This window comes from Grammomys surdaster, unplaced genomic scaffold (assembly GCF_004785775.1).
Source record: "Grammomys surdaster isolate TR1022 unplaced genomic scaffold, NIH_TR_1.0 197, whole genome shotgun sequence".
NCBI classification, from domain to species: domain Eukaryota; kingdom Metazoa; phylum Chordata; class Mammalia; order Rodentia; family Muridae; genus Grammomys; species Grammomys surdaster.
Window position 1 is genome coordinate 1427582 of NW_021604642.1, and position 27571 is coordinate 1455152.

Here is a 27571-nt window from a genome sequence, read left to right on the forward strand (position 1 = left end):
TCTCTCTCTCTCTCTCTCTCTCTCTCTCTCTCTCTCTCTCTCTCTCTCACACACACACACACACACACCCCACATTAGTGTAATGCTAACATGATTTTTATCCAGAAATAAGAGACTGTATGTTGATCTGCATTCACTTATTTGTTTATATGAGACAAGGTCTTACTGTGAAAGCCTGGCCAGCCTGGAACTAATTATGTAGACCAGGTTAGATTTTAAACTTGAGAGGTCTACTTGCCTCTGCTTCTGCCTCCCAAGTGCTGGGGTTAAAGGCATGTGTTACTGTGCATGGCTTTTCTTTAATTTTTCTTCTGAACATGCGCGCGCTCGCGCACACACACACACACACACACACCAATTAGACTATTACATCTTTTTTATCTTTTAAAAAGTCCATATTTTTCTAATTACTTTTGTGCTTGAAACCCTCAGCTTCCCGTTTTAATACAATCAATAACTAAACATCCTTATCAACCTTGGCTTATTCACACTGAACTCTATTCACACTGACACCTTCTTATCCCTTCAACACAACATTCTTTGCTGTCTTTGGACTTTGCTCTAGGAAAAATAGGTAAAGTTTCCTGATAACTGTGGGCAGGAACACATACATCCTCCTAACTTTCAGTCTCAGATGACATACCTCTCCCCCTTATGACTTCACACTCAGACTGTTCTTTTGGTAGTTCTTCCATCATCCAGAGATCTTCCTTGCTTTGAGACTTTCACACATGCTTTTTCAAAACTTCCCTGTCTGAATTCCATTTGTTATTTTAAATAATATTTTTTATGTTATCAATGTGTTATCTGCATGTGTGTCTGGGCACCATGTGTGCCTGTTGCACTCAGAGGCCACAAGAGAGTGTAAGATCTCCTGAAACTGGAATTAAAGACATTTGTGAGCTTCCATGTGGATGTTGAGAATTGAACCCTGTTCCTCTGGAAGAGCATCCAGTGCTCTTAACCACTGAGCCATCTCTCCAGCCCTTCAATGCCTTTCTTATCCTACATTTCAGTATAACAATTCTCCTTTAGTAAGTCTTTGTCTATTCATTCTAATTAAATCAGGCCCTTTCCTGTTATTCACTCACATATAAACATGTATTTTCTTATATATTTGGTATTTCTACTGTGAAACCATTAGTTACATCAGGATCTGAAATGCTACTTGTTTTCTTGGTTGTAATAAAATACTCAGCATGTAATACACAATACCTGGCACAAAGTATTTACTCAATAAATACCTTACTAAATAAACAAATAAATAAACCAAACATTGTGATGCATGCTTGTAATTTCAGTAGTTGGAATGCAGAAGAGGTCAACCTGATCTACACAGCAAGTTCCAGACCAGCCATCCCTACACAGTGCAACCTAATCTCAAAAAAGAAATAAATGAAGAAACATCCACCATTTCCTGTTGATATTCCTGTATCCTATGAGATATAGAGACTATATAGTCTTAAATTGTCAAGTAGAAATGTCCAACAATTTGTTCTAAATCATATAGTAAGTAGAACCAGTCTTCATACTACAAAAGCAATGCTCTTAGTTTATACTGTCCCACCAAAAGAGACATTTTTTTCTTGTATCAACACAAATCCAATAACGTCATGAAATAGAATTTCCATAAGGATATAGCAATCATATACAATTCTAGATCTTTGGTTTAAAGAGTTTCTCTATGATTGGGACTACAACTTTCTTCAAGCTCAAAGGAAAGGCTATATTTCACATTGCAAGAGCACAAAGGATAAACCTTGGATATTCTCTTTGCTTATTTCACAGCACATAATAACAATAATAACAGTAATCAACAATGACAAACAAAATAGCTGGCATTTACTGAAAACTTTAGAATCTGAGAACATTTCTAAGAGCTTTTCATGTATTATGTTATTCTTATAGCCACCCTGAATTAGACATCTTGCTATTATTCACACTTTTCATATAAACCTCAAACCTGGCTAGGTGTAGGAGGACACAGCTGCAATTCCAGATTTCTGAAGGCAAAAGCAGGGGGACAAGGAATTCAAGGCTATATGGTGAATAAGACCTTGTTTCAAAATAAGCAAACACTACTACCTGTTCCCTTAAGTAAATCTTTCAAGGTCATGGTGCTAGTATCTGAACAAGGATTCAAAACCATATATTTCAGCTCTACAGTCTGAACCCCTTTCATAGACTTCACCGAATGTACTCAGGGGACCACTAGCACAATTGTGAACCACTATACATGCCCACAAATGCATCCAAAAAATCTCATACTCTTGCTATAAAGATGGCATCAGTTGTACTACTGAAAGATACCTCCTATGTCAAGTTATATAGCAAAGGTAATAACTTGGATTAACTAGCTATATTCTCTGCTCTTAGTACCTTGAAAACAACAGTATACGATTATAAAAATGACTGGCAGAACTTAGAAGCAGAGTGAAAGAAACTGCTATCTTTTAGCATTAGCATTGCATGATTTTAACTGGGAACCATTTTTAATGTACTTTTCTATTTTCCTGACTCAGATGTTTCTACTTTTGCCATATGTACACACACACACACACACACACACACAGAGGGGGGAGAGAGAAAGAGAGAGAGTCACAACATACCCATCCACCTACTCTACCATATATCTTGCCAAATGCAACAAACTACAAATAGCAAAATTACTATTACATTTTATAGTTGCTACTGCAAATCATAAAACAGAACACAGGCTTATAACTTAGAAAATTTACATTTTTTACAGTAACTTTGCTAGCAGTTTTGGATACTCCAATCTGCCAGTTAAATCAGCAGTATGGGATGTTAATTTTTTAAAGGCTTACTAGTTACATACCACAAAAATAACAATGAAAAAAGACATCAAATGAATCTGAAATTTGTCTTAGCTATTCTTACACTTACCAGTAAGGTTGTCATTTAACAAAGAAACTAAATAAATTCTATGTTGCTTCAGATTACAGGCCTTGGGACCAGATAAACCAGAGTTTAAATCTTGGTTCTGCCATTTACCAGCTATTCTCTAATCTCTCTGAGTCTGCTTCCTTGCTATAGAATGGGGATAATGTCACTTTGCAAAAAACTTGGGAAGATTAGATTTAAATCTAGGTAAATACCTCTAATCTCTTGGCTTGGCCTGGTGATGTGCTTCATGGTGTTCCAGACGTTGCTTCTTTTAGAACTATAAAGCTGCCTGCCAAATGTCTGCCTTCCTTCTAGTTCACCCTAAATTCATTTTCTCCTTTGGCATCTTAACACTAGTTCTCATTTGGTGTTTATAGTGTGCTAGAAACAAGGAAGCCAGTCCTAACAATTTATGAGGAAGTAAGATGATTGTATTCAGTCCTTGTGTATACCTCCCCTACACAGACACACACAAACACACACACACACACACACACACACACACACACATCTGAGAGCTACTCAAGTTCAGGTATCTCTAGATACACACTATCATGTTTCTGAAATTCTTAGGCAAATGGATGGAACTAGAAAATATCACCCTGAGTGAAGTAACCCAATCACAAAAGAACACTCATCGTATGGACTCAATGATGAGTGGATTTAGCCCAAAAGATGAAATACCCAAGATACAACTCACAGACCACATGAAGCTCATGAAGAAGGAAGACCAAAGTGTGAGTGCTTCGGTCCTTCTAAGAAGCATGAACAAAATACTCACAGGAACAAATACAGAGACAAAGTGTGGAGCAGAGACTAAAGGATAGGCCACCCAAAGGCTGCCCCACCTGGGGATCCATCCCACATACAGTCACATAATACAGATACTATTGTGTACACCAAGAAGTGCACGCTGACAGGAGCCTGATATAGCTGTCTCCTGAGAGGCTCTGCCAGAGCCTGACAAATAGAGGCGCATGCTCATAGCCAACAATTGGACTGAGCACAGGATTCCTAATGGGGACCCCAATGGAGAAGTTAGAGAAAGGACTGAAGGAGCTAAAGTGGTTTGCAACCCCATAGGAAGAACAACAATATCAACCAACCAGAATCCCCAGAGCTCCCAGGGACTAAACCACTGAGCAAGGAGCACACATGGAGGGACCCATGGCTCCAGCTGCATATGGAGCAGAGGATGTCCTTGTCTGGCATCAATGGGAGGAGAGGTCCTTGGTCTTGTGAAGGCCCAATGCCCCAGTGCAGGGAAATTTGAGGGCAGGGAAGCAAGAGTGGGTGAGTGGGTGGGGGAACACCCTCATAGAAGCAGGGAAGCAGGGAAGGGAGAAGGGTTGGGAGTTTCAGGGTGGGGGGGAACCAGGAAATAGGATAACATTTGAAATGTAAATAAAGAAAATATCCAAGAAAATAGTTTTAATAATTTCATTTAAAAAAGCATCCATCATTCTATTCATTCATGGGTACTATTAGTAGGAATATTTTAAACAAGCATCCTTTCTTACATACTATGTATGCTGAATGCTTTATGCTGTTTTATTTAATATTTTCAATAGCTTTCAGAAATAGTTTGCTGCCATTCATCTGATAGAAACTACTATCATTTGTATTATCAACCATTGATTTCAACACCAGGGACATAGTAGAAAAAAATTTTTAAATGTCTGCCCTTATAAAAACTTTCCATCATAGGGAGGTTTTACAAGACAAATTGAAAAACCCACAGATTGCTCATTCTCCACTATATGAAACAAAACCAAGGTTCAAAAGCAAGTCTCTGAATAAAATAGAAAGCCCAGAAGTTAGCCCTCACAAACATGGTCAATTGATTTTGATAAGAGCACCAAGACTGTTGAGTGGAATAGAAAGTCTTTAACAAATGATATTATGTAACATGGATATCCAGATATAAAAGAATTTATCTGTACATTTACCTTATATCATTTATAAAAATTGACACAAACAAATGGTATAGCTTAGTGAAAGTTCTCTTAGCATGTATAAGGCCCTGGATTTTAATGATACAATAATATATAAATAAATAAATGACTCAAAATGGTACAGACAGAAAACTATAAAATCTTAGGGAAAAAACTACCAGCTTACTTGCATTTAGATTTTATAATAATTTCTTTACATGATGTCATAAAGGACAGGCAACAAAAGATATGGGTAAACTGGACTACATTAAAATTAAATTTTTGTGCATCTAACAATCCTAAGAACAAAGTAAGAAATCAACCTGTAGGATGAGAGAGGATATTTACAAATGATATATTTGATAGATAGTTATTGTCTAGAACACATGATGAACTCTTACAAATCAAGAGTAACAAAACCAACCTGATTCAAACATGGACAAAAGACTTAAATATATACATCTCCAAAAGCCAATAAACATGAAAATATGATCAATGTCATTTGTCTTTAGAAAAATAGAAATAAAAACCAAAATGATCTAGTACTCCCAATTCAATAGGACAGGTAAAATAATTAAAAAGGCAGATATAATAACTTTTGGCAAAGATGTAGAGAAATCAGAATCCTCATATATTACTGGTGAGAATACAAAGAATATGTGTTACAGATTCATTTCTGTTGCTATGATAAGATATTCTGTCAACAAGCAATTTATGAGGAAATGGCTAATTTCAGTTCACAATTCCAAGTTATAGTACATCATAAAAAGGAAGCCACAGTGGCAGGAGCTTGAAATAAATAATCACATGATATCCAAATGCAAAGAAAATAAATGTATCCATGCTTACTCATTTGTATATGCCCAGCTAGCTTTCTTTGTTCTTACACAGTTCAGGGCCTCTTGCCTAAGGACGGGAGTCACCCACAATGGGCTGTGTCTTTTCATATCAATTACATCAGTCAAGACTAACCATCTGCGTATTGTGAGCTTTTGGGCTAATATCCAGTTATCAGTAAGTGAATACCATGTGTGTTCTTCTGTGATTGAGTTAACTCACTCAGGATGATATTTTCTAGTTCCATGAATTTACCTAAAATTTTCTCAAAATCATTGTTTTTAATAGCTGAGTAATACTCCATTGTGTAAATGTTCTGTGTAAATTTTCTGTATCCATTCCTCTGTTGAGGGACATCTGGGTTGTTTCCAGCTTCTGGCTATTATAAATAAGGCTGATATCAACATAGTGGAGCATATGTCCTTGTTATATGTTGGAACATCTTCTGGGTATACGCCCAGGAGTGGTATAGCTGAGTCCTCAGGTAATGCTATGTCCAATTTTCTGAGGAACCACCAGACTGATTTCCAAAGAGGTTGTACCAGCTGCAATCCCACCAACAATGGAGGAGTGTTCCTCTTTCTCCACATCCTTGCTAGCATCTGTTATCACCTGAGTTTTTGATCTTGGCCATTCTGATTGGTGTCAGGGTTGTTTTGATTTGCATTTCCCTAATGACTTAAGGATATTGAACATTTCTTTATGTGTTTCTCGGCCATTTGAGTTTCCTCAGTTGAGAATTCTTTGTTTAGCTCTGTACCCCATGCCAAGAAGTGCATGCTGACAGGAGCCTGATATAACTGTCTGCCAGAGCCTGAAATATACTGAGGCGGATGCTCACAGCTAACCATTGAGCTAATCATGGGGTTCCCAATGGAGGAGTGAGAGAGAAAACTGAAGGAGCTGAAAGGGCTTTCAGCTCCATGGGGAGAGCAACAATATCAACCAACCAGAGCTCCCAGGTCTAAACCACCAGCCTGGGAGCACATAGGGAGGGACCCATGGCTCCAGCTGTATATGTAGGGGAGGATGACATTGTCAGACATAGGTGGGTGAGGAAGTCCTTGGCTGGATGCCCCAGTATGGGGGAAATTGTAGGTGGGAAGGGTGGGTGGGGGCATATCCTCATAGAAGCAGGAGAAGGGGGGATAGTATAGGGAGTTCCTGAGTGGAGATGGGGAATGGGGAACGGGGATTACATCTGAAATGTAAATAAAATATCCAACAAAAAAGGATAATCATCTGCAGACATTCCCCACAGGTCACCTGATCTATACAATCCTTATTGAGGCTCTTGTCACAGGGGTTTCTAGGTTGTCTAAGGTGACATTTAAAACTAACCAGTATATGGTTATGGGAAACAATTTAGTAATTTTTCAGTAAGTTAAATACTTCTATAGATAACATTACTCTTTAGTCATTTTCTAACATAGCCTTCTTTACATTGATACGTATGTGTGTGTATATATACATATGAAAGTACAACTATATATGTGATATATATATATAGTGTGCATATATATATATCACATTGTGTGTATATATATATCACAATATATCACTATATATCAATATATATATATCACATTGTATACACACACATATGTACACACATACCTTTGGACAAGGTTTAGTTACTGTTCTATTGCTGTGAAGAGACACCAAGACCAAGGGAGTTCTTATAAAAGAAAGCACTTAATTGGGGGCTTGCTTACAGTTTTAGAGGGTTAGTCCATAATCATCATGGCAGGAAGCAGACAGGGATGGCACTGGAACAGTAGCTGAGAGTTTTACATCCTGATCCAGAAGCAGGCAGAGAGAGAGAGAGACAATGAGCCTGATCAGGGCTTTTGAAACCTCCAAGCCCACTCCCAGTGACATAGCTCTTCCAACAAGGCTACATTTCCTAGTCTTTCCCAAACAGCTCTACTAACTGGTAACCAAGCATTCAAATATAGGAGCCTATTTTATTGAGACAGGATCTTATTAAATAGTTCAGACTGGACTAAAAATGACCAGTAAATGTATCCCCAGCTAACCTAGGCCATTCTGTTGCCTCAGCCTTCCAAATATCTAGATTAATAGTTGTACTTTCATGTATATTCTTTTAAATTCTTCCTTATTAATATACAGAACATAAATGCAAGTGCAATGTGGTTTTTTCATTCATGTACAAATTGAATAATCATCAACTCAAGGAAATTAGCATATTCATCACCTTAAACTTTTATTTCATTTCTTTATGCCTTTTCTTCCCATTCTTAATGAGTATTCTTTGCAGTGAGTTATTAGGAGCTCCTGTGTGACCATTTGTCATGAATCCTTTAGAATTCACCTGCTTAAAGGTAAAGCACCTTGATAATATGACCTCTTGACATTCTTTTCACCTCAACTTTTATGTAGCTTCCTGGGACAATGCTTAAAATATTGCTCTTTTAAAAGTCTGCTGTCCTGCCCTTTCAATTTTTGTCCCACTAATTACAAGGCCAAAATCTTGCAACACACTGCTGGAGCATAAGGAGGAAAGACTGCATATCCAGCAGGGTATATACAATTCATCTTCTTTGGTCCACAGAGGTCCAGGTCCAACCAAGAACAGAATTCTCTCAATAAATAGCTATGATAACCCAAAGTTATATTAGCAAGAAAAAGCATTTTCCTTGAGTTTTAGTATTCTCAAAGATGAATAATAAACCATCTTACTTTCCTATCTTTCAAAAAAACTTTATGTATCAGAAATAAGCTATAGCTAAGTTTGAGTAACTATTGTGTTTATGACTTTGTTCCAGACACAATAAATGTAAGGTCATATAAAACAAGGATTACTACAGAACTACTTTATTTTATGACGAAGGCAGGTAATCTAACTAGCAGTTATAGACTAGCATGTACTATAATACCACACAATTATATTAGTGAACACTGAATTCAATAGGAGCACATCAAAAGCACCTATTTATGTCTTTTTTACTTTTCAAATGCTATGAAGAGACACCATAACAAAGCAAACTGTAGAAAAGAGTTCATTGGTGGTTATAGTTTCAGAGGGCGAGTCCATGGCCATCGTGGTAGGGAGCATTGAATCAGGCAGGTAGACATGTTTCTGAAGCAGTGGCTGAGCGCTTGTAAGCCCAATCCACAAACAGGAAACAGAACATGCTAAGTAGGTTTGATATGTTATTTTGATACTTCAAATCATACCCCAATGACATATCTCTTCCAATAAGGTCAAAAAATATTTCTCAAACAGTTCTACCAATTAGGGAGACCAAGTATTCAAATATATATATATATACCTATGGGGGCCATTATCATTCAAACCACTACAGTTTCAGACTTGGTTAAGAATAGTCAAGAAACTTTTTCTTTAAGTAGATTGAAACTTGAGGTGAAAAAAACAAACTGACATGGTGATATTTGAAGTGCTGGGCACTGAAATAAGATAATATATTAAGGGAACATTAAAGAGGTAGAACCTATTCTAATAAATGCTATACTGTCTGTAAGGAAGTGCAAGAAGAAATAATCTAAAACAATTACCAAATTTCTGGCTGGGAGAAGTAAGTAGCCAGTGGTGCTACTCACTCAAATTAACAGAATAGAAGTAGTATTAGGGTGGGGTAGACATGAATGTAATTTATGATAAGTTGATTTTAAGTTTCCTTATTAGACTCTGAGAGCATTTCCATTAAAAATTGAACTGGAGGAACTGAGGATTTAGTGGGCAGTAGAGTGCTGCCTAGCAGGTACAAAGCCCTGGGTTCAGTTCCCAACACTGAACAAGGCATCACATAAAACTGTTCTCTACTAACAGCATAGGCACTAAAATCAACAATTAATAAATGAGACCTCATGAAACTGAAAAGCAAGGGACACAATTATTTAACCATACTCCATGGAATGTTTTGGGTTTTGCCTTTGGTTTTGTAGAGTTTCTATTTAGTTTATTTTATTTGGGCTTTGTTAGGCTTTTTTTTTTTTTTTTGCTTGTTAGTTCTGATTTTTTTTTAAGGCTTCAAATGTATTTTAATAAGATGATGCTGCATTACTGCTCCATTTCTCAGAAAAATTTTCAAATTGAAGGTATCAGCAACAAATCATAGTACACCAATAAAAATGCACAGTGTAACTACCTAAGATAGGCACGACTAAGAGCTACTGTCAGACCTTCAACACACAGCAACCCTGTTCCCAAGACTGTACTGGGCCTATCAAGAAAAGCTGTGAACAGCAACATCAGAGACACAAAAGTGTAGTCCTTACCCAAGGAAAAAATGGAGGCAAGTTAACACAAGAGTTTAAGATATACTAAAATGAAAACCTCTAAGAGAAAATGTCTTCCTTAGGACATGAAGGGGTCATATATGAGATATAACAGAACCGTATGTATGCTGTAACCTCTGTGGACATTTGTCTGAATTCTTACCTGGGAGTGAATGGAGGGATGGGGCTAGGTCATTGGAGGATGTTTAGGTTTTGTGGTATATATGGCAGTGTCTCTGCGGTTGAGGGGAATAAAGATGAGAAAGCAATTAAAACACGATGGAGAGAGAGAGAGAGAGGAGGGAGGGAGAAGGAATGATCAAGATTAATGGAGCTGTGAGTCCATTTTCCTATGGTTCTCCAGACCCTCAACAGTCAATATACTTCAGGAATGCACCAGACAGACTTGAAAACGCACTATACCACAGACTTTGACATGTTAAATACCACCCCTCCCTTGCCCCTCTGCCTTCAAGCATACTCCCTAGAGTAGTACAAGCAGGGAAGACCTATCTATTGGGAAGAACCCCTAGCACTTTTCCAAGGTAGAATTCTGGCTAGTCCAAAAAGGGCCCTTCTTTTAAGGGCTGCAGGAAACTAGACAATGCAACTTTTATCTAATATCGGCGGCGTTTATTTGGAGCAAATTCAGCTCCTGGAGCTGGACGGTTGAAGGCAGGAGGAGTTCCACCAATTGCTCCAATTCCTTCCATTGTAGCAGCTTGGCCAAAACGTTCGGTTGTTGGTGGAGTCAATCCCAGGGTCCCATCTGGCATCATGGTGGCAGGTCGTGGAGGAGCTGGAGTACCAGGTGGCACAGGAGCAGGGGGCATGGCGCCTCTATTGTTTATGCCCATAGCACCTCCCATAGCCATTTGGCCCATCCATATCTCTTGTTCTCTCGAATCAGGGAAAGTTCCCCTGAATCCTTCCTGCTGTCGTCGCATCATTTCTTCTTGCTGTCGCCGCATCTCTTCCTCACGGCGCCTGCGCTCCTCTTCCTGCCTGAGTTCTAACTGCTTTCATTTCTGAACCTCTTGGTTATGCAGCTCCTCCATCCTCCGAAGCTCTTCTTGAGGTCTCATCAAATCCTGCCTCATTAGCATAACCTGGTGCTCATGGCGTGCTGCCTCCATTTCCATCTCCAGCTTCTCACTAGCCTCCTTGATGTTCCGGTCCACTTGATCCTGCTGTTGCTTCTCCATCTCAATGAGTGCCTTCCAGCGCATGGCATACTCATACTCAAAGGACCCAGGTTGTGCAAATCTGGGTGGCTGTTCTCTCTCCTTGTGAAATTGCTGGTTCTTTATAACCAGTTTCTCTGGAAGTCCCTCTTCATCATCTAACTGGTCCATAGGCTCCACAGTCACAGGTCGAGGAAATGTGGTTAGCAAGAAGGACCCTTCACTGCATCTGTCCAGAGCTTTCCGAGCAGCTGGCTTCCCTGAGAACTCAACAATGCCTTTCCCTGAGGGCCTTCCTCGGTCATCCACAATGACTACAGCCCTCTCCACCTGGCCAAACACAGAAAAGGCTTCTTCCAGCAGTTCGTTGGACACTTACTGAGGAAGGTTGCGGACTGTAAGGGATGCACTGTGACAGGCAAAGCGCACTCGCAGCTGCTTTCCACGGAGTGGCATATTGTCCAGCTCCACTTTGGCAATTTCCGCTAGGGTTCGTGTTTCCAAGCGAATAAAGCCAAAGCCTTTATCCTTATGAATGAAAACTTCGCCTGCTTTTCCATATTTCTCAAAAAGTTTCCTCATTTCCTCCTCAGTGATATCAGGGGGAAGATTGCCCACAAAGAGATGGCTACGTTGGGTAAAAGTCTTCTCTCCTGGTTTCCTAAAATTCTTCAGGTCAATAGTCAAGCCTTCATTCTCGCTACTGGTCTGCTGGCCATTTGCAGGTATTGGTGGAGGTGGCTGTTGTTGCTGTTGTTGCTGTTGCTGCTGCTGCTGCTGCTGGTGATGATGTTGGTGATGCTTCCTTGGAGTATGATTCTGCTTCTCCAAGTTAAAGGTTTTATTGCTCTGCATTTTTGCACCCTTTACTTCGATTTGAACACAGCAAAGTGTCTGCCTCCCAGTCCTCTCGAACCGTGATTGCCTCTGCCCACAGTTCTTTGTTCAGAGTAAGGGCGATGCTGCACGGCCTCCATCGTCCTCAGTTCTGATTTTCATTTTGTAGTATTGTTAGTTTTTGTTTTTTTGTTTTGCTTTGTTTTTATTTGTTTTTGTTTTTGAAAGAGAGAGAGATGGAGAGAGATAAAGAGAAAAAGCAACGTTGGGTGTGTAGAAAGGTGAGGAGGCTCTGGAGGAACTTGGGAAAGAGGAAACTATGATGAAAATATATTGTATGAAAAAAATTGTGTGTTTTGATACAGGCTGACCTAGAATTCACTATGTACACCAGACTGGCCTCAAACTCACAGAGATCCACCACCTTCTTTTGTCCACAAGTGCTGAGATAAAAGGTGTGCACCACTGTATCTGGCTTAAAAAATTTTAATGGAAAACTATATATCAAATGGTCATCCCTGAAAACATACATACAAGTAACATTCTACAAACTGAGCAGGATTTATTTAGATATAATTATATTTATACACACATATGCATGTAACAAAAAATGAATGAAATAAAAGGTCTTGAATGTGAAGGAGGGCAATAAGGGGTATTCAGGGTGGTGGTTTGAGGAGGAGAGAGGAAGAAGGAAACAGTATAATTATATTCTCAAAAGAAAAGAAAAATTCCAAAAAGAGACAAAGAAAAATGTTCTAGAGTTCAATCAGCATATGGCACAGAAAAATATCTTCATCTCAAAGCTATTCATATAGATATGAGTTAAAATATGAGTTTAGTTTAGAGATCACACATGCTAGCAGTATATGAAATACCAAGACAATATAACCTAGTTGTGAGAAAATAAACATACACAATATTAGCAGAAACAAATCATCTATGTGAACTTGAGAAAAAAAGCCAGAGATTTAGAAAAAATATTACCTATTGGTAAATAAACCAAGAAGAGGAAGTTTAAAGAATAAAATGTGCAGATAATTAAAGGAAACATTTGCAAATCTAAGTGTTTAGTATACAGAATATATTAAGAACTTACACAAGTTCACACTATAAAAACAAGTAACAATTTAGAAGTGAGCAAAGAATTTGAACATGTTTTTCTAAACAACATTGTGTACAGGTAAAGATTTATGGTGTCATTATTCTTGAGGAAAAAGCAAACAAAAACAACCAGATACCACCTTACACCTAGTAGGATGCTTATAATCCAAAATATGTATCATAAGAAATGTTAACAAAGATGTGGGAAAGTATGCTGGTTAGTTTAAGTTGTCAGCTTGACAAAATCTATAATCACCTGGAAAGAAAGATTTAATGAGTATTGTCTACATCAGGTTGGCCTATGGGTATGCCTATGAGGAATTATCTTGATTACATTAATTGGGATGAGAAGACTCACCCACTGTGAGTAGCATCATTCCCTGGGCAGAGTACCCTGAACTGTGTAAGAGTGGAGAAAGTAAGCTGAGCAGTAAGCATGAATGCAGTAACTGTCTGTTCTTAACTGTAATGTGGCTAGCTGCTTTTAGCTCTGGCTTTGATTTCCACACTTTGATAGATTATAGCTTGAAATTGTAAGCCAAATAATTTCTTTCCCCTTTAAAGCTGCTTTGTATTATCATAACAATAGACATGAAACTAAAAGAGGAAGTTAGAGCCCTTATATGTCACTGATAAAAAATATAAAATGGTTCAGCAATTATGAAAAACAGTTTAGTGCTTATTCAATGAATTAGCATATAATTTCAATATGACCTAGAGTTTCACTCATAGGTATATAACTCAAAGAATTTAAGCATTTACTTAGGGCTGGGGCTATAATTCAGTGGTAGAGTAATCACCTAGCATGCATGAAACTTGGGGCTTGATACTCTGCACCAAAAAGAATGAAAAATAAAGTAAAACAAGTAAAAACAGTATTTAATTAGTTACTCTACTCTGACCATAGCAGCATCATTCACAATAGCCCAAATCAGAAAGAAATTCAATTATCCATTAGTAAATGACGAACTAGACAAAAATGTGTTAAATACATATCATTATCATTAATAATAATGAAATATTTAGCCATAAAAAGAATAAAATTTTGATGCATGCTATAGCATGGAAGAACCTTTAAAAATTATTAAAACTGAAAAGGAACACACACAAAAAGGAGCACATATTATTCCATTTATATAAAATATCCAGAATAAGTAAAACCATTAAAGCTGCAGATTAGTGGTTAAAGTAGATTTGTGGCTGATAGGCCTGAATTGGGTAGTGACTCCTAATAGGCACAGGGTTTCTTTTGAGAGTGATGAAATGTTCCTGAATCAGTTAGTGGTGACAGTTATATAGCTCTATAAATACACTAAAATCAATAAATGCTATGCTTATAATAGATGAATTTTATGTGTGAATTATATCTCAATTTCAACATTTAAAATATAATTTAACTCTCACATTCAATAAATATTCACTGAGAAACATTAATCATTGAGCTAACTTTATCACCACTACATTGTAGCATATGTTATTGATAGTTTAAATGAAAGTTAAAAGATTGGACATTATTTGGTGTGACAGAAACAAAACTAAAAAGCTATCTGCAATTGACATCCATTTGCAAACAAAGGAAATCTTAATTTTCTCAATGGAGTTTCAATGAGTATATTAACCACACTTCAGGGTAGGCTATATGCCAGGCAGTACATGGCCAACATAAAACAAACCCAATGGTATCTTTCTAGACATTTTGTCTCAAAATGCTTTGTTTGTTGTTGTTGTTTGTCTTAGCCGTTTGCTTGTATATTTTGGTTTCCATTTTTGTTTCTTGGGCTTAGGGGGCTTGCTTTGTCTATTTTACTTGTTTGCTGGTTTGTTGTTTTAAATAAAATAGGGAGAAAAAGAAAGGATAAGGAATTGGATGGCTACAAGACCTATGGTGGCTCTGGGAGGAGTTGGGGAAGGGGAAATGTATAAACAGAATATATTATATAAAATTTTTTCAGTAAGAATAATTTAAAAGATTAAAACCAAAAAGTCTTGCTGAATTTTGCAATATGGAGATCACAAGTCACCCTAGTAAGTACAGACTCTGTAGTAAAGAAAATACAAAAACCAACTACAAGGATATGAAGAATCAACAGGTGGCTAAAATGCCAAGATAGTTAGATTACGTCATTGCTTCCTCAAGTTTTGACTGTTAAGGGAAAACGGAAACAAGTTAGCTGTAAAAAAGATGCTAGGTCAAATGAGTTTACACACACACACTCACACAGGAAAAAAAACATAAGCATGGTTGTGTGAGAGATAAAGACTTCCGAGAGAGAAGATACAGAGGAAGCTGAGCATTCTGGCACACATCTATTATCTCAGAATCTCAGAGGCTGAGGCAGGAAGACTGAAAGTTGGAAGTCAGCCTGGAATTCATGATACGATTTTGTCTCAAAACAAAACCAAAAAGATACAGAAGAAATTGACTAAGAAAAAGTACTAAGAAAAGATGAGGGGGAAAGGAATCTGAAGTTCAAGTGAAAGATCTAGTCTTGAAGTGAAGGACATACTTCCTCTATTGAGAAAGGAGCACAGAAGGTATGGGTTCCATCTGTAAAAGGTAACAGTGAGAGAACGGAAGGGATTTGTGAGTGATCTTAATAGCAATCTTTATTTTTTTTTATGTAACAGGAATTAAGTTTAACAGTTGAAAGTAAAGTAAATATAATCACAGCAGGGAGTTATGGACCAAAGTGAAAGCATGGAACTGCTGCTGTGAGCAGAAAAATGAGCTAAGCAGGAAGTGGGGGCAGGGAGATGAGGGGAGAACAAGAAGACCTGGGGGGGAAAGGGAGAAAAAAAACTAGAAACTGAATTTGCAGTCCCACTAATCTAGAATTCTCTCCAATCCTGTAAAATTGAAAAAATCAAATAGAAAAGCTGACCCTAACTAAGCCTGGGTTTTGTTAAGGCACAAGGACCTGGAAATAAAGGGTCCAGAGAGTTGCTGATTACTGGAGCAAGGAGTCTTGAGTGACTGCCCTGTCCTCTGAGCCAAACAATAGCCATCTTTGGCTGTTTCACCCTTTTGCAAAACAAAAAAAAGATCACCCCCAATGGGCTAGTGGCCAGTTTATGCACGTGAACACACACGCACAGGTGGGGGATAGGATGGGGGAACAGGGCATGAGATTCTCACCTGAGTATCACACTGCACCATCTGGCAATTGTTCACCTTCACATGGCCTGGTGGGGAAGGGCTAGAGTATATAGAGGCTTAAGAAGACTGCAGGGGGCAGGGGTGAATCATTTATGTGGCTATGGAAAGCCTTCATACCTGCTTGGTAACACTTTGTAGGTATGGTAAGTTGGGGGGAAGAGTGCCTGGATCCCTGTAAGTAATCCCCCACTTGGAATCTGTGATGAAGCTCAATAAATTCATTATTTCCCCAGAGTAAACTTTGATGGATTCCTGCCTCAGTTTCTTGTTGGAACCTTGGGAGGATGAGGAAATATAGTTTACATCTCCCCCTGGGAAGGAACTTTAGCAACAGGGGGTTAAAGGGTTTACTAATTTAGCAAAATAAATGTCTAGCTGTCCTCAAAGAGAACATACAAGGTTTGACCTTCATGTGGCACTGTTCCAAAGGTCTTGATCAGTTTTGTCTTCTCTTGTGAAACACAGGAACCCAGATTTCCCCAATCATGTTTTTCCCACAATGAAAATGGAAAGGAAAACAGAAGCTGAGTAATCAATAAGTGGGAAATTAAGCCTGATTTTGTATTACACAATAGCACACTATCACAGAGCTGATGTAAGATGATAAATAGTTCTAGTCCAAATAAATAATTCATGGGTTCTAAGCTTTTACCCAAACATACTCACAATCTACTGTCCCCAAGTTTTTGATCATGTTGCTTCCTCTGTCCAAAATGCCCCTTCCCAATTTTAGCCTGTCCCTAATAATAGGGATTAATTTTACCTTTCAAACTCTTAAAAAGCCACATAGAGTGTCAGGCATGTCATAAATGCAAATTTATTTGAGACAAAATAAAGAAAAATATTACTAAGGGCTAAATGATCAGAAAAGGCTTCACATATTTAAATTTGACCTTAAATATAGGAGTATTCCATCGTCAAAAGAAAATTTTTAACAAGAGAAAAGACACAACAATGAAGGTATGAATGCAAAGAAACTCAATTTATATGTAACTAGAGGTTTCTGCTAAAAGTCAGTGTAAGTGGCTGTAATTTATAAAGAACCATTTCAGTCTCTGCCTTCAAAGCCCTTTCAATTAATTAAGGAAACAAGATAATCTACAATTCAGTACAATGGCAAATGAAGGATTTAGAATGCTGAGATGGATGAATGGACATAGATGAATTTATCAAAAAGATAAGATTTGCACTGAGCTCTCAAAGACCAAGGGCTCCATGAAGAGGTTGAGCATTCAGCTTGTGGAAATAGGTGAATAAAGGCAAGAATGCAAGAGGTGTGACAGTAGATTGCTCTGGAGGAAACTGAACTCAAATAGATAGCAAGCAACAAGGAGTGGGACAGAATTGTTCAGGGATGTTTGAAAAAAGAAAGACTTTGAAGTTTTCTATATAGGCAACAAAGCAGAGAGCAAAGGTAGTTGGGTGGGTGGGGTGGAGGCGTGAAAAGTTGCAATAGAGAACAAAGCAACTCCCTGGTTCATAATTACTACTACAGGAAATAAGCTGAGGAAAGATCACAGATTTGGGAGAGGGAACTTGAAGATCAGCTAAACCAAATACAATCAGAATTCTAACAGAGCAACTAGATGCATGTGACACAAACAATGTAAATCAGCACCAGAAAGGAATTGATTTAGCAACTGGAATGCTAAATCTGAGTAGAATAGGAAGAGGAGAGGTTAAAAATGCATCTGAGATTTTATGCCTCAGCTATTGAAAGAATGAAACTGCAGTTTAATTTTCTAAAATTTAGTGTGTATGGTAGGGGAGGGGAAGAGTGAAGATGAATTCAATTTAGCTAACTAAATTTGAGGTGGCAGCTGGAAATCCATGCAGAAACTAATGGCACCTAACAGGGTTGTCTGATGTCATTAAGAACAAAGGAAGTTTATACTTCTCCGTTGACTCTGCTAGCTAAATCAGTTTTGAGAACCAGAACTTCTACAAGCATTGCCTTTTATACCTCATAGTAAGTCACTGAAAAATTGAGGAAACAACCACCTGAAATCTGCCACTCTGCTTTCCATGAGTCTGAATAAAGATGTAACATTCCTTCCAGAAAAAGCCCTAGGTTTCACCACCTTAACAATTTAGCTCCTGTATTAAAAGGACTTTAGGGCCAGCAAGCCGGCTCAGCTGGCTAAAGTGCTAGGCTCAAAGGCCTGATTACCTGAGTTTGACTCCCAGGACCAAAATAACAGGAAAAGAACTGACTACAGGATAATCTTCTGGCCTACACCATGCATTGCATTATGGCACACCACCACTACAACAATAATAATAAATAAATATTTTTAAAAGTGCTTTAAAACCATACAATGCTTCTAGGCACACACTAATGTTTAAATTTTGATTGTCCTCACAGGCCAATGGTATGGCATGGTGAAGGAATAAAGATCTGTAAACCACAAAATAAAATTGAGCAGTAATCTCCTTCTGAAAATCAATTTCCTTGTGGCCGTCTGCTTTCAAACCATACTATACGACATCACTCCAATAAAAATTACTCTTCATCTCTGAAGTACAGGCCCATTGACAAGTGGATATACATGGGGAAAATTACTCAGCAGCCTATTATTTTAAAGTGGTTTCAGCAGCTACCAGCAGGAAAATCCCTAGGAAGCCACAAAAGACAGGGAACTACTCTTTCCCTCAGTTATTGCAGGCACACAAACCTACCATCTGGCTGCAGAAATGACAACTGAAGTCTAATTCCTCTCTCCCCCAAAGACACACAATCATTAACTAATTTTCCAAATGGTATGTTCATTAAGCATTCACTACCACACAAACTCTTGCATCAGCGGTCATCAAAGGTAGGTAGGACTAGTAACAAAAGTGGCAAAAGCGTAATAGCCAATATAAAGGAATTGAAGTTAGGCATGGGCAATCAATGCTTATGTCATTTACACTCTTGTTTTTATTTTTCTTCTTCAGAGCAGCAATTCCCAAATGGAGATGAGCATGAGTATTAGCAAAGAAGCCATAGATACATTCTAGACAGTCTGAAGATGAGGGTCTAGCTGTGGCCACACACAGGTAGGATTTTAAAAAGTTCTCCAACATTAATACATGTATCTGGTTAAAATGACATTCACATTCATTTGTATGATATATATTATCCCAGAAGTCTGAAAGAAAGGGCTAAGCAGAATCTGAGAATATTTCTCCTATCTCTATCAGAAAGAGTAGAATAAAAAGACAGGCACAGAGGAAAAGGGAGTAATGAACAGGGCAGAAGAGGAAAAGAGAGATAACAATTGGGAGCCAGAATTAATTACTGCCCACTGTAGTGTAAGTAATTAGCTAGGTCTTATCGCAGTCTGTTTTGTGCCGCTGTAACAGAATACCAGAAATTGGGTAATTCATAAAGTAAATAAATGTATTAAGCCAGGTATGGCGGAACATGCCTAGCACGTAAGAGATAGAAGCAAAAGCTTGGAGAGTAGTAAATGCGTTATCCTCAACTACCAAACAAGTTTGAGGCCAACCTGGTCTGCATGCAACCCTATTTCAAAGAAACAAAAACAGAAAAGAAAGAACTTTGTTTCTCAGAGTTCTGAAGGCTGAAATGATACAGGAAGATAGATTGATAGGAAGACCAATTGAGAATATAACACAGATGGCTATTAATTGGGAGCCTACTCTCACAACTCCTGATGCATTTCTATAATAGCATTTATTCGTTCATGTGGTCTCACTGACTAACCACCACTTAAAGGTCCCACCACCTAATACTCTTACAATGCTAATTAAATTTCAGCATGGGTTTTAGAGGGAGATATTCAAACCACAGATGACTATTTGTGCATGCTAGGCTCTATCTAACTCATTTACAATCCCACAAGAGTCTTACTCTGAAGTGAACACCAAAACGGCCAGTGCAGCCCTTTCAAATTGAAAATAAATAGCTTGACACCCCTGATGCTTCTGGTTCAGTTTAATTCTGGGTTAGAATCCTAAACTCATCTATTATGGAAAAGATTTTGAGCATTTAGAATGAACAGACTTGAATATTCCCTTTATATAAAGATAAATATCACTCTGAAATAACTAACATCTCTTAGACATTTACTTTGTGAGTTTTTTCTTTTTTTATTGGATATTTTATTTATTTACATTTTAGATATTATCCCCTTCCCCCACTTTCCCTCACCAGAAACCCCTATCCCGTCCCCACTCCTGCTGCTTCTATGAGGGTGTGCCCCCACCCATCCACCCACTACCCTGTCCCCACCATCGAATACCCCCACACTGGGGCATCCACCCTTGAAGGGACCAAGGACCACCTCTCCCACCTATGCCTGACAAGGCCATCCTCCCCTACTTATACAGCTGGAGCCATGGGTCTCTCCCTACGTGCTCCCAGGATAGCAATTTAGAGCCTGGGAGCTCTGGTTGGTTGGTATTATTGCTCTCCTCATGAGGCTGCAAACCCCTTCAGCTCTTTCAGTCTTCTCTCTCACTCCTCCATTGGGGACCCCATGATCAGTTCAATGCTTAGCTGCCAGCATCCGCCTCTGGTCTTCACCCACACTTTGGTCTTCCTTCTTCGTGAGCTTCATGTGGTCTGTGAGTTGTATCTTGGGGATTGCAAGCTCTTGGGCTAATATCACTTATCAGTGAGTACATACCATGTGTGTTCTTTTGTGACTGGGTTACCTCACTCAGGATGATATTTTCTAGTTCCATCCATTTGCCTAAGAATTTCATGACTTCACTGTTTTTAATAGCTGAGTAATACTCCATTGTGTAAATGTACCACATTTTCTGTATCCATTCCTCTGTTGAGGGACATCTGGGTTTTTTCCAGCTTCTAGCTATTATAAATAAGGCTGCTATGAACATAGTGGAGCATATGTCCTTGTTATATGTTGGAGCATCTTCTGGGTATATGTCCAGGAGTGATATAGCTGACTCCTCAGGCAATGCTATGTCCAATTTTCTGAGGAACCACCAGACTGATTTCCAGAGTGGTTGAACCATCTTACAATCCCACCAACAATGGAGGAGTGTTCCTCTTTCTCTACGTCCTCACCAGCATCTGCTATCACCTGAGTTTTTGATCTTAGCCATTCTGACTGGTGTTAGGTGGAATATCAGGGTTGTTTTGATTTGCATTTCCCTGATGACTAAGGATGTTGAACATTTCTTTATGTGTTTCTCGGCCAATTGAGTTTCCTCAGTTGAGAATTCTTTGTTTAGCTCTGTAACCCATTTTTAATAGGGTTATTTGATTGTCTGGACAAATGCATCTAGATAGAATTCACTCGTTTCTGTAGGAACTATACTGAACTGTTTAATTTCATAATATCTCTTGCATCATTTTCTTTAAAGCCCCACTACTCCTACCCTAATCATGGTAAAAATCAGTTTTGAAATCTTTTCTTTCCCACAATAAGTGCCCCCATGCCCATATTTAGTGGATCTTCATTCCTACCACTCACCACAGACACTCACTAATCTCATTTTTGTCTCCACATATTTGTTTATTCTGCACATTTCATACAAATAGAATTATGCAATATAATGTGGGGGTTTGTGACTGGCTCTTTTTACTTACCATAATATTTTTGAGATCCTACCATGTTGTAATATATTCGAACTTCATTCCTTTTTATGGCTGAAATATATTCTATTAGAATTTTATGCCACATTTCTTTATTCATCAGACATTTGGGTTGCTTCCACTTTTTGAAATATTGTAAATAATACCACTTACTTCAAACCTTCCTATAGAGACTTTTGTGTGAACAGACATTTTCAATTCTTTTGGATACAAGCATACAAGTAGAATTGGGCCATTATGCAATAAGTAATTCTATGTTAACGTATTAAGGGAGTGGGAACCTGTTTTTCAAGATGACTATATCATTTAACATGCCCACCAGCAATGTATTAGTGTTTCCATTCTCTACACCTCCATTGTTTATTATCTTTCTCTTTATAGACATTCTAATAGGTATAACATGATGCATTTCTATGATAACAGCCTTGAGCATATTATTGTGTATTTTTAGACATTTGTGTATCTTCTTTGATAAAATATATCTTTTCTCTACTTTGTCTTCTTGTTCATTGCATTTCATTTTTTTTTCAATTATTCTTTGTAGGGCTGTATTTGTGGAAAGATATTGTATAAATTTGGTTTTGTCATGGAATATCTTGGTTTCACCATCTATAGTGATTGAGAGTTTTGCTGGGTATAGTAGTCTGGGCTGGCATTTGTGTTCTCTTAGGGTCTGTATGACATCAGTCCAGGCTCTTCTGACTTTTATAGTCTCTGGTGAGAAGTCTGATGTAATTCTTATAGGTCTGCCTTTATAAGTTACTTGACCTTTTTCCCTTACTGCTTTTAATATTCTTTCTTTGTTTTGTGCATTTGGTGTTTTGATTATTATATGACAGGAAGAATTTCTTTTCTGATCTATTCTATTTGGATTCTGTAGGCTTCTTGTATGTTCATGGACATCTCCTTCTTTATGTTAAAGAAGTTTTCCTCTATAATTTTGTTGAAGATATTTACTGGCCCTTTAAGTTGGGAATCCTACCTCTCATCTATACCTATTATCTTTAGGTTTGGTCTTCTCTTTGTGTCCTGGATTTCCTGGATGTTTTGGATTAGGAGCTTTTTGCATTTTGCATTTTCTTTGACAGCTGTGTCAATGTTTTCCATGGTATCTTCTGCACATGAGATTCTCTCTTCTATCTCTTGTATTCTGTTGGTGATACTTGCATCTATGACTCCTGATCTCTTTCCTAGGTTTTCTATCTCCAGGGTAGTCTCCCTTTGGAATTTTTTTTTATTGTTTCTACTTCCATTTTTAGATCCTGGATGGTTTTGTTTACTTCCTTCACGTGTTTGGTTGTGCTTTCTTGCAATTCTTTGAGATTTTTGTGTTTCTTCTTTAAGGACTTCTACCTGTTTACCTGTGTTCTCCTGTATTTCTTTTCGTTTTTCTTTTTTTAATTATTGGATATTTTATTTACATTTCAGATGTGATCCCCTTTCCCCATATCCCCCCCCACCCAGGAGCCCCCTATCCCATCCCCCTCCTCCTGCTTCTAGGAAGATGTACCTCCACCCACCCACCTACACCCACCTCCCCACCCATAAATTTCCCACACTGGGGCACCCAGCCTTCACTGGACCAAGGACTTCCTCTCCCACCTATGCCCAACAATGCCATCCTCCCCTACATATATATAGCTGGAGCCATGGGTCCCTCCCTATGTGCTCCCAGGCTGGTGGTTTAGACCCTGGGGGCTCTGGTTGGTTGGTATTGTTGCTCTCCTCATGGGGCCACAAACTCTTTCAGTTTCTTCAGTCTTCTCTCTACCTTCTCCATTGGGAACCCCATGATCAGTTCAATGGTTAGCTGTAAGCATCTGCCTCTGTACATTTCAGGCTCTGGAAGACCTCTAAGGACACAGCTATATCAGACTCCTGTCAGCATGCACTTCCTGACATCCACATCAGTGTCTACCTTTAGTGACTGCATAAGGGATGGATACCCAGGTGGAATGGTCTCAGACAGCCTCTCCTTCAGTTTCTGTCCCATGCTTTGTCTCCATATTTGCTCCCATGAGTGTTTTGTTACCCCTTCTAAGAAGGACCAAAGCACCCCCACTTTGGTCTTCCTTCTTCATAAACTTCATGTGGTCTGTGAGTTGCATCTTAGGTATTGTGAGCTTTGGGGCTAATATCCAATAATCAGTGAGTGCATACCATGAGTGTTCTTTTGTGATTGGGCTACCTCACTCAGGATGATATTTTCTAGTTCCATCCATTTGCCTAAGAATTTCATGACTTCACTGTTTTTAATAGCTGAGTAATACTCCATTGTGTAAATGTACCACATTTTTTTTATCCATTCCTCTATTGAGGGACATCTGGGCTGTTTCCAGCTTCTGGCTATTATAAATAAGGCTGATATCAACATAGTGGAGCATATGTCCTTGTTATATATTAGAGCATCTTCTAGGTATATACCCAGGAGTGGTATAGCTTGGTCCTCAGGTAATACTATGCCCAATTTTCTGAGGAACCGCCACACTGATTTCCAGAGGGGTTGTACCAGCTTGCAATCTCACCAACAATGGAGGAGTGTTCCTCTTTCTCCACATCCTCACCAGCATCTGCTGTCACCTGAGCTTTTGATCTTAGCCATTCTGACTGGTGTGAGGTGGAATATCAGGGTTGTTTTGATTTGCATTTCCCTGATGACTAAGGATATTGAACATTTCTTTATGTGTTTCTCGGCCAATTGAGTTTCCTCAGTTGAGAATTCTTTGTTTAGCTCTGTACCCCAAGAGGCCTAGTTTGTATACATTTCCCCCTACTCTTACATTTCTTATCATTTTTCAAAGGCTTCTTTAGAAAAACATTTTTTCCCAAATACAATTCACTTCTGTGTGTTGTTTGACTATGTTTTTGGTTCCATGTCTAAGAAATCTTTGCTCAATACAAGGTCATAATTTTTTTATGTTTTTTTCTAAAGGTGTTTTTCTAGCACTTTAAATTAAGGCTATTTAAAAGGAAATTCAGGGGTACGGTGTGTAGTACATACCAACATTCACTTTTTCATTTAACTTAACTCATGGCTTTTTAAAGTTTTTAAACTGACAGATTAAAACATAAAATATATACATATTTATAATGTTTTAAGAGATGAATGCACTGCAGAGTGAACTTTAAAGGCAAGAGACGTATGTGAATAAAAAGAAACCAGAGTACCGAAGGCATAGTGATTAAATCAGGTTAAACACATCTATCTACTCAACCATTATTCTTTATAGTGAAAAAACGTAAAAGTCTTTATTCTTCCTCATACAATACTTCCTAGGTGCAGTTTTCTCTCACTCCACTCCTCCCAGTCCCAACCCCTTACCTGCCATCTTCCCCAGATCCACTCATCCTCCCTTTCCCTTCAGAAAAGAGCAAGTCTCCCAGGGATATGAACCAAGCATGGCATAAGAAGTTATAAAAAGACTAGGCACCTCCCATCCATCATATTAAAGCTGGACAAGGCAACCCAGTAGGAGAAACAAAGGTCCCAGGAAACAATGGCCATTCCCACTGTCAGGGCCCCAACAAAAACACAAGCTAATAACCATAACATGTATGCAGAGGACCTAACACTCCATAATTGCCACTTCAGTCTCTGTGAGCCCCTATACAAAATCTTTTTTATAGATTTTTAAAATATACTTTGTCTATGGTCATTTTACTCTGCAACAGCATAACAGATCATCCTTTTCCATATAACTATAATCTAATATTCATTGATCAATTATTTCCCATCACTCCTCCTCAACCCACACCTATTTCCCACCATCTGGTAAACCATCTTTCCATTCTTACCTTGTATGCAATTAAATTTTTGTTCTACATGTGAATGAGATCTCCTTTCTGTGCCTGATTTATTTCATTTAATAATGATTTCCAGCTATGTTTATTCTATAACACATAACAGGACTTCAGTTTTGTGACTAACTAGTAGTCCACTGCGAATATGTGCCACATTTTCTGTTTTATTTCATTTTGTTGGTTGTTGTCTGTGTTTGCTTTCAGATAAGGTTTTGCTATATGCCCCAGGCTGGCCTTGAACTTGCAATCCCCCTGCCTCATGTGTCTCAGAACTGTGACTTCCACCTTACCTGGCTGTACCACATTTTGTACCCATTCATCATCACCTGAGCTGATGACCTCATAGGTTATTTCCATTTGTTAACTCCTGCAAATAGTGCTCCAGTCCAGATGCCTCTTCCAAAGACATATTTCATTTCTGTTGGATACATACAGTACAAGGTATTTTTCTTTCTGGCATGACAAAATACCTGACAAGAAGCACGTTTAGAGGGGAAAAGGTTTACTTTGGATTACTGTTCAAGGGAATACAAGCCAACAAGGCAGGGAAGGCATAGTGACTGCTAGCAGCAGGAGGCTGGCTTCACACACTGAATCCTCAGTACAGAAGCAGAGAGTAAGTAAGAAGCAAAGCTGGACTGTAAAGCTCAAAGTCTTCCTGGTGACTCCTTTCTCCCAGCAAGTCTCCACATCCTAAAGGTTCCACAACCTTCCCAAAACAGCTCTACCAGCTGGAGACCAAGTATTCAAACACATGAGTCTATGGGGTACATTTTTTATTCAAACTATAACATATATCCAATAGTAGGATTGCTGAATCATATGGGAGTTCTATTTTAAATTTTCAAAACATTTTGATATTATGGCATATGTATACATATTTCACTGGTAGTCTGTGAAATGGGTTCTCTTTCCTCAACATCTTCAGCAACATTTCTGATCTTTAGTCCATGTTGTTGATATTAGTAATTCTTAATGGGGAGACGTAGCCTCTAATGGCAATTTTATTTTGCATTTCCCTGATGGGTAGTGATATTCCTACAGTTATTTTGATATAGATATTGCGCATCTGTTTGTTTTGTTTTGTTTTTTTGAGAAATCTCTATCTAGGTCATTAGGCCTCTTTTTTTTTTAAGTTCACCCCTTTCAAAAATGTAGTACCTTAAGTTCAATAGGGATTCTTGTACTTTGGTGAACTGTCTTTTTTATTTTTTTTTCAAAAACCAGTTGAGGGGTTCTCAATTCTGCTCCATTGATCCATAATGTGTACCCTTATCCCAGCACCATAATGGACACATAACTATGGTTTTATAAATATTAGATTTTCCATTCTGTGAATATGCCATGTTTTTTCTCACCTCCAAGCCTTTGTATAATCAGCTCCTATTACTGGAAATAAAATTATCTAGCTAATCACTATTTTTTTTTCAGTTTTAAACTCATGAGGTGCTTCATCAAGTAAATGTCCCTTGATTTCAAAAGTTTGAGCCAGGTGTTCATCTTTTTTGTTCCAAATTATCATGTGTTCCAGATACTCCACGCTGTAAGAGTAACCTTACTGCTTCATCATCAAGTTGAATTGTCCTAGCCTATTCACTTGACTCAAAATTCATGACTGCAGGAATTCTCTCTGATCTGGTCACAGTTGGTACATGATACAAAGGTGATAATGCATAAATATCTATAAAAATGATGAGTTGATAATGTTTTTAGTAATGTTCAAATTACTAATTTGAACTACATTTTCTGCCAAGAAAACTATACAAAAATTGTTATATTTACATTATATGTCATACTATTAAAATGCCAAACTTGGGAGTGAGAGGAGAAAAAGAAGAAACTGAAATTTATGGCCCATCTAGGAACAAGAACCCAGGAAAAATCACCAATCTTTAGGTTCTAAACTATAACAATATTTTAAATAAATGATAAATCAACTTTTTTTAGTGTAACTAACTCTTTTTTTTTCTTTTTTTTT

General features: G+C 38.2%; 1 protein-coding gene and 1 pseudogene across 6 annotated transcripts in view; both read right to left on the reverse strand.

Annotated features, from left to right (window-relative positions):
- The window catches only part of Eda (ectodysplasin A), a 346282-nt gene that overhangs the window by 307259 nt on the left and 11452 nt on the right, over positions 1-27571 (reverse strand). The window lies entirely within an intron of this gene.
- Positions 10536-12036, reverse strand: LOC114623349 (annotated as a pseudogene).